The sequence below is a fragment of the Rhinolophus hipposideros genome (assembly GCF_964194185.1).
Source record: "Rhinolophus hipposideros genome assembly, chromosome: 5".
In the NCBI taxonomy this organism is placed as follows: Eukaryota; Metazoa; Chordata; class Mammalia; order Chiroptera; family Rhinolophidae; genus Rhinolophus; species Rhinolophus hipposideros.
In genome coordinates this window covers 12,591,243-12,604,185 of record NC_138051.1, presented here as the reverse complement: position 1 = coordinate 12,604,185, position 12,943 = coordinate 12,591,243, and positions in this window count along the sequence as shown.

Below are 12,943 nucleotides of genomic sequence, written 5' to 3'. Positions count from 1 at the left end.
TTTTCTAATTTTTAAGTAGATAAATCCTACTAATACTGGGTGATAAGAATAAAGACACTTTTAGTTCATATTGTGAACTAGGTAACTCTATACCAATTAGACAACTTTTTCCAGGTATTCTTTAACTATAATGAAAATAAACCCACTTTTAAAAGGAAAACAAATAATGGAAATAATTATTTCTGGATAAAAGTTCAATTAAAATATAATGGCAACAGGATTGCTTATTGCTCTGGCAGACTTAATGTTTCTGGTTAAATGTTTATTATAAATGTAGGTTTAGATATGATCTGGACCTATAATTAACAGTAGTTACATGGCAGTGCTCTAAAGCTTCATTCTACTTCTTGGCTCGTGTAGAAGTAATCCAAGATTTATCCACATAGATCAGTGATTAGGTAGGTCCCATTTACTTGTGTTATTAACCCAAATAATACAAGTGTGTTTTTATTTGAAAGGTATGTGCATATTTTCAATGCAAGTAAACCTTAATTCAGGATAGTGTGGATAACATAGATTCATTTTTTTAATTTAACTTTTTAATATCAGTTTCAGGTGCACAAAACAACATAATGATGAGACATTTATACCCCTCACAAAGTGATAACCCCTCTCCGCCAGAGTCTGCTACCCCTCTGACATCATATACTGTTGTGACAGTACCACTGACTATATCCCCTATACTGTACTTTATATCATATGATACCATATTGGGAAGAAGCATCTCAAGTTTCCCAAATAACCCTGAACCCATATATATATGAGTGAGTATAGGCCAACACAGTGGAGAGGCTGCCGAAGAATCTAATAGAATTATGAAAAAAATAGAAAATCGTTATTGTTTAAAATTTCAGTATAGTGGTTGGTAAAAGGGTACAAACTTTCAGCTATTAGATGAATAAGGTCTAAGGATCTAATGTATAATATGGTGAATATAGCTGAGAAAACTGTATTGTCTAATTGAAATTTGCTCAGAGTAGTATTTAAATGTTCCCACACAGAGAAAAATAAATATGTGAGGTGAAGTGATGAATGCGTTAAGTAACTAGATGGGAGAATCCCTTCACAATGTGCATTTATATCAAACCACCATGATGTGCACTTTAAATACCACAATTTTATTTGTCAATTATAACTCAATAAAGTTGAAAAAAAATTGATGTGCATTATTATGTAACAAAAGTTAACTGAAACAAAGGTTCATTAGATTTTCTTTATTTTTATATAATGAAATTTTTAAATGCTGAAAATTCAGAATACATCCATAAAGAAATGTAAGTTTTGCCTTATTTGTTTAGCATTTCTTAATTGATAAAATGTTTGAATTGAAGTCATGAGCTCAATTTCCTTCTTCTCTTAACAGAGGCCATATTTATTCCAAAATAAATATGTGTCAGTCCAGTATATATATTAATAATTTATTATACTTAATTTTCTCCAAAAGTAATATAATTTCTTCCAGGTTATGCCTGATGTGTATCATTATAGTTCAGTTATTTTATGCTACTATATAATATCTCATTGCAAAAATATAGCAAAGCTTATTTATCCATTACCAAATATCCTTATGGGATATTTGGTTATTTACATTTTTTTCTTAAAAGCAACACTTCAATGCATATCCACATAGATGTCTTCTTATTCATGTATACAAGAATTTCTCTAAAGGAGGTAAGGTAAGAATTGCTTTAGATACCAGTATATATTTTTTATCGCTCACCCCTAGCTCACACTACCAAATCCACTATCATTTTTACTTCTTTCTAATACAATACGATTCATTTTGAGTACATATTTCAAACATCAATTAAATAATATTTCCTTAAAAATAGAATGTCACTTTCTTATGTAATTTGGCACAGAGGTTAACAAAGGGATCTTTTCATCATGAAGCCTGTGATAGATGTAATGCAAGAAGTACAGAATACTAAAAATGATGAGTACAAAAACAGAAGATAATTCATCTTGGAAGCTGAAAAGTCTTTTGAAGGAGGTAATTAATAAGTTGAAAACTTAAAGAAAAATAGATGTTACCTAGATAAAAGATAGATAGACAATGTTGAAAACAAAGAGAATATCCTAAAAATATTAAATGTTTAAATGACTGAGCATAGTTCCATGTAGCTTTGAGTCTGTAGAAGCGTCAAGAAAAGAGAGAGGGCCCAGTTCACTTTGGAACTTGGATGGCATATTAAAACATTTTAATTTTACATTGAGGGCAATGTAAAGTGGAATAATGTTTGGATTTTAGAATAATCATTCCAACAGGCAAAGAGATGAAGAGTAGCCAAATAAGACACAAGCTATGAAAAAAAAAATTAGGAAGTCAGGTAACTTAGAAAAGATAGTGTGGTGACTTAAGGATGTGGCAATGAGGCTGAAGAAATGTAGCTAGATTTGGTAGATATTTAAGAGACCAAAATGGCTGGCTTGGTGATGAGGTGATACAGAAGTTAAGGAAGGAGAGCATCCATAAAAATTATGCAGCATGAGGACAAAAAAATTGCACATCAGAAAGATGAGCCAAACACGCTTTTAATGGATATATCCGTGCCTATAAGTAGGGCCTTTGACACCCAAAGTGCATCATTTTTTAACACTTAATATTTTTGATAACAGAAATGGAGTTTTGTGATAATTGTTTAGTTCTTAAGCAATTAATGACTATAAAGAAAATAAAGTTCAAAGACAGTTTAATTTCAGTAAAATATTGCATATATGACCTAAAATGTATGACTTATCAAACAAAATATATTATGCCTTGAAATTCATACCCTCTTTCACTGTTTAAAATGTTGAAAGCAGATGAAATCTCAGGATAGTCTTATAGAATGCCAGAATTGAAGGAACTCAGGAACACTTTCTTTATAATCACTGCAGTGATTTGCAAGCTTGGAATGTACTGTTTAAAGCAGGACTAAGGAGTACCATAGAAATTTGAGACAAAATGAGCTCCAGAAATTTCCAGCCTTTATCAACTTACTTTCAAAAGAAGCACTTGTAGATGAGTCAGTGTGTGTCAGGGAGCTGACTATATAACTGAGAGATTCCCCAGATTAATTCAATTTAGACTGCAATGTACAATGCCAACGTTTATGAAGAATAATGAGTGGTGTTAATATGAAGCAATAAATGTCATATATAATAGTATATGTGTGTATATATATACACACATATGTATATATATATATATATATACACAGTATTTTATGTGTATATATAAAAATATATAAATAGTGTATATATAGTACATGTATATACAACTGTGTATTTTTAAATATATACATATATTATTTATGTATATGTATATTTATATATTTATATATATATATATATATATATATATATATATATATTTATTTTTAGAAATATACAATACTCACTTGTTTAAAGGCCAGTAATTAGTTTGGTGATGCTTTACACTACTATTAACAATATCTAAAGGAGTGAATGACAGCCTGTATCATTTTACCTCCTCCTTCCTAATAACAGTCTATATTGAATCTGTCTGCTGAATCACTGGGCCACACTTTTCTAAGCTTGCTCAAAATTATTTGAACAGAGTAAGGTAAAAGAGACTGGAGAAAACTTTGCAGTAAACAACAAAGCGATTTAGAGGATATTTAACTTATCTGAAGGATGAAAAATAGTTATTTTTTACTGAGTGTTTTGCAGTGAGAAGCCCTAGATATAATGTCATATCTAAACTGCCTTTTTAAAACTGGGATACTTGTAATGGAAAAATAGTGAGTTAATTGACTGTTATTCTCAGTCCTTGAGATTCTGTCCTATTTTGTATGAAAGAAATCAATTATCTTCTCCATCTCTTTTTCATAACATTTGAAAATTGATTTCTGGTAAAGAATTTCTCAATTATTATTTAACATATTACATATCATTGTTATTAAATGACAATAACTATCATTTAATATATCACTTAATTAGACTCCATTTATAGGACTGAGGATAAAATTTGTGATGTTCAAAAATATTCCACCACTTTGAAAATTTCAGGCAACTAAGAGTACACATAGAGCAAATTAAGAACAAATGTGATATAAAAATAATAAAATATCAATTTTCCAATTATATTTAATAGAAAAACTTTGTTTTATAAGATATATTGTTGCTTCCATCCCCTCCCATGAGTTGTAGATAACTAGGTAGGTTACGTTAGACAACTTGTCAAACTTTCTACAAGTCAGATCACTGGGTTAAAATTTTTCTTCTATAAACTATGAGTAGTGTAACCTGGGCAATCAATAAACTTCTGTAGGTCTCAGTCTACAACCTCAATTCATATATCCCGACCTTATCAGATTGTTTGGATTATCAAATTCAATGAGGTAATTCTTTTCAAGTGTCTAGCTAGTTGGTATTTAGTTGGTATCCAGTTGGTGTCCAGCTCATTCTGGCTTCAGCTTTCTCCAAGGCTTTAACTCTGTTTCTCCCCCTAGTCTTGAGGAACATAAGAGCTTCCCACTTGCTTGTACCTAATATTTAACCACCATATCTGTTCCCTTTATCACTAACACCTATAGTAATATTTCCTTCATTACTGTCTCTGAAGTTAAATCCTTTTAATTATGTTATTAATTGTCTTTCCAGATACTTTATACACAATGCTTTAGTTTTTAAATGTTCCACTTGAGACAAAGGTATGTCTTTGAAAATATAAACTAATAAATCAATGTTTGATTGGTTATATTTTGTTAAAAATCAATTATATATTTCATAAATGCATTTAGAATATATAATCATAATTCCTACCTGATTTATCTACTTAAGATTATTTTGTTTATTAAAACTGTGTTTTCCCCTTAAAGATTTGACTTTTTATAGGTAACCACCAAAAACTGAAAGTGAGCACATTGTGTTTATTATTAGAAATCCAATATTTTTATCATAAAATATGTATGAAATTTCAAACAAAAATGTATCTTACAACTTTGTGTTTATAACAAGTAATAGCAATATGAATTTTATGAAAAATTGATGCTTTAAGTAGTTATTCAAATATTATATAATGTCAAGGAGCTGCAAAATATATTTTAAAAGACAATGAGAGTTGTAAAAGATTGTGATTATTATTATAAAAATAGGAAGTACCAATTTTCCAACTGATATTAATTTTGAAGATCTTTATGTATATTTGAGAGGTTTTATTTGAAAGGTTCAGCATTTCACAATCATGTATTGTATAATAAAGCCTTAATGACATTTGCTTTCCCAATGTGATGTCAAAAGATCCATAATTATTGCCAACTCAATTCATGAATGACTAATTAGAATAATTAACAACAAACCAGAACTAACGAGTTGTGATTACAACATAAGTGGTAATCTAGTTTGTCAAATAAATGAATGCATTATGGAGACAGAGACTAGAATAAATAAGCCAATCTGTAGTGTCATTTAACTATGAATAAAGATATTCATCTTTTGACATTATAAAATGCCTAATGATTTTTGCATATAACTGTGATTCATTCCCTGCTTGTTATAGTATAGTGTCACATTTGTAACATTTAGCTAAGTTAAGACTCAGCATTTCCATTATAAAATCCATATTTTCAGCCATTTATAATTAAGTGATTAAAATTACTTTCTGATATAAATGGATTACAAAATATTTTTCTAGGACATATTTTGAATAATCTGTTAAAGCTTATTTTTATAGGAAGCATATATCTCATTATGAGAAGACTATGTATTGTTAAATGATGGGTTAGTGATGGTTCTAAAATACTTGTGTTTCTTCTTTCTAATGAGTATTTGTGGTAAGTGAAAAAAATAATAGAAATGATTAAATAATTTAATTTTCCATTAAGAACAAACAAGTATTATATTGTTCTACAAGTATATATTTAAGTAAGGAAATACTGATATACTACTATGTCTCTTGAAATTTTTAATATTGAAAAATATTTCATTTTTACAGGGCGAAATTAAATACAAGACTACTAGCAGACTATAAATACAACAATTAAAATATTATTACAACATATTAAATGATTTGTAGAGAATAATAAAAGCAATATTTATTTTAAGTAAAAGTCTGTAGAATAGTCCACAATCACAAAACCATAAGAATTATATTAAAATTCTAATTTACATTATTTTGATTTAATCATCAATATTTTAGTCAACTAAAAATAGACATAATTTAGAACATCTGAAGCTATTTTATGAACCATTTTGTAATAGCAGTTATAAAACCTAGAAATTTTATGCTGCAAATTCTCCCTCAAAAATAACTTCTTTTATTTCTTAACAATTAAGCAAATTTGTGTTCATATTTAAAAGGTAAAACTTTTAAAGACCAATAATTTTTCTAATGTAAAAAGTATGTAACTTATAAAATCCTTTGCTATAAAGTACATAATACAGATGACTACCATTTTTATAGATTCCTTACTAAATCTTTGAAGTAGCAAAAAATATTAAACTATTAAATATTCCTTTGAAATTTTGTATATGCCTTCTGCAAATATATAAATATGTGCTAAAATGTAAATATGTTTTTCTCTTTCCTTGATTACCTTTGAAATAACCAACATAATATACAAGATAAAACTTGCATTAAACCCCCAAATTTGGAAGTAATATATTATTCATAGAACAGAAACTTTGAGAACTGCTACTGTAGTGAAAATATCTGACTTGGGTTAGAAAATGGTACAAGATAATTGGACAATTGTCTTTCTGATAAAATTCAAGAAGCGGAAATAAACTAGTTAAAAGTCTGCACAATCAAGTTAATAACCTAATTTGGACAGATGAATGTTAAGTGTCACAGGCCCTTGGGGCTGGTTAGGAAGCACATTATAGGTCTTACACTCATTCAGCTACACTACTGAGACATTAGAGAGCAATGACACTCAAGACATTGGACATCAAAGATCCATGAAAGACAGGAAACAAAAAATGAGTGCTCAAAGTTGTCTTAGAATATGACCTGGAGAAACTTTACAGGATAAAGTCTAGGAAGATGAACACAAGATGAACCCAGCTATCATCCTGAGCTGAAATTTCAGGGAAGTGAAGATTAATAGAATTTGCAGGGCAGATTAAAGGAAAACAGGAATGAGGTACATAAAAAGAGTTCCAGAAATCTGCAAGGATCACTCTTGATTATTCAATTGAATTTTGGCCATAATATACATGAAAATAAAATACTAGAGTCCAAAGAAGAAATCAAAGTAGGAATGGAGATACAGTGTTTGGAGATCACATAGGTCCAGGAAAATGCCTGTTCCTAAAAGCCAGATCAGAAGACCTCATAATCCAGGATGCACTGGTGAGTATAAGATTCTTGCTTCAATTGTGGGGGGAAAAATTAACCCTAATGTAAACACAACTCCAAAGAAAGCAGATTGAAAGAAAGTACTAATAGATAAACTGTTTCCATGTAATCTAACTATGTCCCAGAACAGACTTTTAAAGAATATTTAATGGAAGGCAAATAATACAATAATCCACGTGGTAAAAATCAGTGTTGGCCATCCAGTCAAACCTTGCCACACATGCAAAGTAGCAAGGAAATATAACCCATAATGAGGAGAAAAATCAATTAAAGAAAACTGACTTAAAAAATGATAGATTATAAAATTAAAAGAAAAGAGATTAAAATAGTCAGTATAACTATATTCTATATGATAATTTAGTTAAACAAGGAGTTAGCAAACATTTTTTTTTATAAATGGCCAGACAGTAAATATTTTAGGTTTTTTGAGCCATATAGCTTCTGTTGTACCTGTAGTGTGTAAACAACCATAAATGATATGTAAATGAATGGGTGTGGCTATGTTTCAGTACAAGTTTATTTTAAAAAATTGTCTGAATTTGGCCCATGGAATGTAATTCACTGACTCGAGCTATAACAGAAGACATACTAATTATTTCAGAAGATGCTACAGAAAAAAAATATTACTGGATATTTTAATAGGAACTATCCATCAATAGAAACTATTCCAACAGACCAATAGACAGCAGTAGAAGTTATATCCCAGATAAAATGCAGATGAAAGAATTAAACATTTTTTAAAAACATAAATAAACTGGGACAAAACTTCAAGTAATCAAATAAGTGTGTAATTGGAGTCCTCAAAGCAGGGAGTAAGAAAAAATGTTTTTCTTTCAACCCTTTAAATCTTTACTCTTTTGCTTGCATGATTTCTTAAGAGATTTCCAATGTAATTCTTATCTTTGTGCCTCTGTAAGAGGGGTATTCCCCAGGCCCCTTGGTATCTTTCAAGGTTTTTCTCCTTGTCTTTGATTTTCTGCAGTTTGAATATTGATATGCGTAAGTGTAGATACTTCGGTGTTTCCTCATCTGGTGTTCTCCAAGCTTCCTGAATCAGTGATTTAGTGTCTATTATTAATTTTGAAAAATTCTGTCATTAGTTTTTCAAATATTCTATTCCTTTCTCTCTTTTTCATGCTGCTGGTACACCCTTTAGGTGTATGTTGTATTTCATAATTGTCTCACTATTTTGGATGCTCTCTTCCATCTTTTTTATTCATTTTTTTCTTCTTTCAGTTTTAATTGTATAAATTTCTATGGACATTTCTTCAAACTCTTTAATTATTTCATTGGTATTGTCCATTATATTTTTGTTACAGTGTTTTTGATTTCTTGCACTTCCTTTAGATTCTTTCTTAATTTCTATCTCTCTACTTACATTACCCATACATTCTTACATGTTGTCTACTTTTCTCATTAAAGCCCCTAGCATATTAATCATAGTTGTTTTATCTTTATGGTTTGAAAATTCCAACACATCTCCCATATATGAGTTTGTTTCTCATGCTTTCTCTGTCCCTTCAAACTGTGTTTGTTGTATTTTATTATGATTTATAAATTTGTTGTTGAAAGCTTGCTATGTACTGAATTGTATCGACTCAAAAATCATATATTGAAACACTCACCTCCAATATGACTGTACTATGGGTGGGGCCTGCAAGGAAGTGATAAGGGTTAAATGAGATCGTAAGTGTGTGGCCTAATCCAATAGTGCTGGTGCCCTAATAAAAAGAGAGATACCACAGTTTTCTCTCTGCCATATGAAGATATGTCAAGAACACATATGTCTGCCAGCCAGGAATAGGGCTCTCACCAGAAACCAAATTATCTGGCCCTTGATCTTGAACTTCCCAGCCTCCTGATCTATGAGAAATTTTTGTTGTTTAAGTTACCCAGTCCGCTACTTTCTTTTGATAGCCCAAGATAGCTAGACATGATATACCGGGTAGAAATAATTAACTAGGACTTTAGTCTGAGGTTTCTGTTTATATGATTAAGAGTTAGGCTCTTTTAACTGTTTGCTGTAGTTGTAGGTGTCAGAGACTAAAATTTCTTCTGATGTTTCTTTTTGTCTTTGGGTCTCCCCAGACACTTCTTTTTAAGGAAGTTCTGAGATATGCAGTACTTTGGGTTGTATTCCCTATTGTTATGGAGGGTAAGATTTGGTGAAGGAGACTAATATGAACGTAAGTCTTGGGGGAAAGACAGGCATTCTATAATCCTATGAATTGACCTCAATTTTAGTGCCTCTGTACTCCTGGAGTGTGACCTTCACAAATGCTTCTCAGTTTTGTTATTTCCTCCTTAGGTGAGACAGAAAGGCTGAAATGGGCTGCCATTAGATATTTCCATCAGGCCTTGTTAAAAAAAAATAGAATGCTCTGAACATATTTAAACATGGCTACTTTTCCCCTCTCTCCTTGGGAAATAGAAGGAAACATTTTTCTGAATTTTACTGTGAGAACCTAGTTTGGTTTCTGGAGGTTAAACTCACAAACATGTGGAACCCCACCCCCTGAACCCCTAATATTGAGGACAAGTGAAAATTTTAACTCTCAAACTTGTCCACATTGAACCTCATCAATTTTTCAATTTTTAATTTTTTTCTAGTCTGGTCCTAATTCCAATGAATTTTCTGTTCCTGGGCTTCTGCTCCTGTAAGCTGTCATTCTCTCTCTCTGTCCGTCTCTCCAATTTTGAGCATAACAGTTTGTCCTTTGACCTCAGCACTCAGGATCGAAGAAAAGTTGTTGTTTTTCAATTTGTTTAGCTATTTTGTTGTTGTGAAGACTGGAGTTACAATTCCCAAGCTTCTTTCATTTTGAACTGGAAAGAGGAAGTCTCAAAGATATGGCCAATGTTTACAATGCAATAGCCAAATGTTTACAAATTTGATGAAAACTACAAACTCATAGATCCAAGAAACCTAACAATCCTCAAGGAAAAGACACATGAAGAAAACTACATAAAGGCAAATTGTTTTCATTTAAGAGGATGGCTGTAACAAAGTACCACGGACTGAAAGGCTTAAATAACACAAATTTATTTTCTAATAGTTTGAGAGGCTAGAAATAGAAACACAGGTGTTGGTAGGGTTGGTTCCTTCTGACGACCATAAGATAAGAATCTGTTTCAAGCTTGAAGTTGACCATCTTTTCTCTGTGTTTTCACATTGTCTCCCCTGTACGTGTCTGGTTCCCAACTTCCTCTTCTTATAAGGACACCAGTCATGTTGGATTAGGGAGTACACAAATAATCTCATTTAATTACTTCTTTGTGATAGCATGGTACAGGGCCAGATTGTTGCTGTACTTATCATGGTGAGCAGTTCTTTAGGTCTATAAATGTTGAACAACTACGGTGTACACCTGAAACTAATATAATATTGTATGGTACCTATATTTGAATATATATATATATATTTATTTAAAAGCTGTGTAACATTTACTATTTACAAAAGAGTTTGTTAAAGGAAATATTTAAAGAATAAATTCCTTGAAACATTAACAATCTAAGATTTTATTCTCAGCTTAGTTTCAATCAGTATATTTCTACTTTCCAATTTAAAACTATCCTTTTTTTCAATGTTCTCCCCCATTTATTCCACTGTGGCTTTTTTGTTGCAAGAAACTGGAGTCAATTTTGATTAGTTTAAGACAAAATATAAATTTATTAATAGTATATTAGGATATCTCATAGAATTCAAGAAAAATCTGAAAAGGTATACCTAGAAAGGGTAAGAGCAAGGTCCACTGGAGATCCCAAACACAAGATGTAACAGGCCATTGGTCAGACCCAGTTCATAAAACTTCTAGTCTCTGTGTCTCAAATGAAATTTTAAATTCTTGAGAGAAGGAATCTGATTGACCAAGAATGGATCACGTAAAAGCTCCTGAAAAGTATAGAAAAGAAGTCAAGGTCACTGAGTACAAACTGCATATGTTGGAGATTATTCCAGATATTGGAAAAATCTTTTGAGTTGGAAATTGGACAGTGATCACATGAGGTGTTGATTACAGGTATCATCATAGACTTAACCACCTTTGCTTATTTATTTGTTGTAAATTGATGCGACTTTCTTGACTTTTGTTGAATCTTTCATCAGTAAGAATAATTCTTGAGGTTTTCTGGCAAACATTCAAAGGTTTTATAAATGAGTGAAAAGAAATAGCTAATATCAGTAGTTAAAAAACAATCATATCCGTTTGAGACAGCCAAAATATGGCATGTTTCTAGAATTAAACTAAAGGTGAGATCAAGCAAAGGTCAGAGCAAATGAATTATCTTTGGTTGAAATACATGTAATACAAAATGACAAGTTCCAACAAAGAAATGGTAATAAAAAAAATTTAAACCACTGTTTATATCATTTTTAAATAAGAGTCAATATAATTGTGGTTTAATAAAATAACATATCCCCAAAATTGGAAGGATGCATTGAATCATTTGAAATAGTTTACATGATGTGATCAAGAAACACGGTTTATGTTTAAATTATAAAAAAGTATTACAGTAAAAGACACATGCCTTTAATCACCCTCAAAAATATTCCCCCTCGCTTTGAAAACATTTATCCCTTCATTCTTGCCACTTTCTGAAGCAGTTCTGGAAGTCCTCTTTCATTAGTGTCTTTAGTTGTGCTATTGTGCCTGCCTTGATGTCTTGAACTGATTCAAAACATTTACCTTGCATGGTCATTTTGACTTTGGGGAAGAGCCAGAAGTTGCACAGTGCCAGGTCCAGTAAATAAGGTGGATGAGGACACACCATAATGTTTTTATTTGACAGAAATTGCCATACCAGAAGCAATATGTGACACGGAGCCTTTGCGTTGTGATTACAAAATATGGTGAATGCTGCTGGGGAGTGCCATCCAACGGAATGGCAGGGATCTTCAATATGGAAAGCAGTGCATCAAACCTTAGTAACAGTGTGTGACAAGTTTCAACTTGTTCAGTGCAGTCAGTTGGGTGTGAGCTACATTTGAGAGAAGACGTGTTTTAAAGGTGCTGTAAATCATCCTCCATAACAACAATACTCCTTTTAGAAAGGGTCTGGGCAAACCTAGGACAGCTGTCACCTGTGACCTGCCTGGGACCGCTTGGTATGAGTTACAGTGTCATTACAGATGGTTGTTACCTGTACTGTGCTTGGAGGGTCTAGAAGAGGCTAAGATGTGAACTGATGTCAGCTTCTCCTAGTGCTGGGCTTGGGGCTGCATAGCAAAAGGTATAGAGCATGCTGAAGATAGATGCTGCTTGTTTGGGGTTTGTAAACCTTTGAGAGGTTTTAGAAATCTTAGCACAAACGAAGACAGGCTGTTTGCATAGAAAAGGCACTGTAAGTGCCTTCTGTGTCCCGCAAGTTGGGTGGTATGGGGTCTTGAAACCATCAGGGCAGGACAAATTGTGTTATTCAGTTTGGTGGAGACTCAGATATGGCACCCAACTAAGTTTGAACACTGGGAGGGAAGAGGGCTCAACAAAGCAACAATGTCTCTGCTAGCACTTCTATCTGGGAGAAAGCTGCCCCTCCAGCTCTTGTCCTGAAGCTAAACAATTCAGTCCCTCCCCATATGTCTCTGGTGCCTTCAAACTGCTCCCCAGCTCTGGAGTTGAAAGTGATTGAGAGTCCATC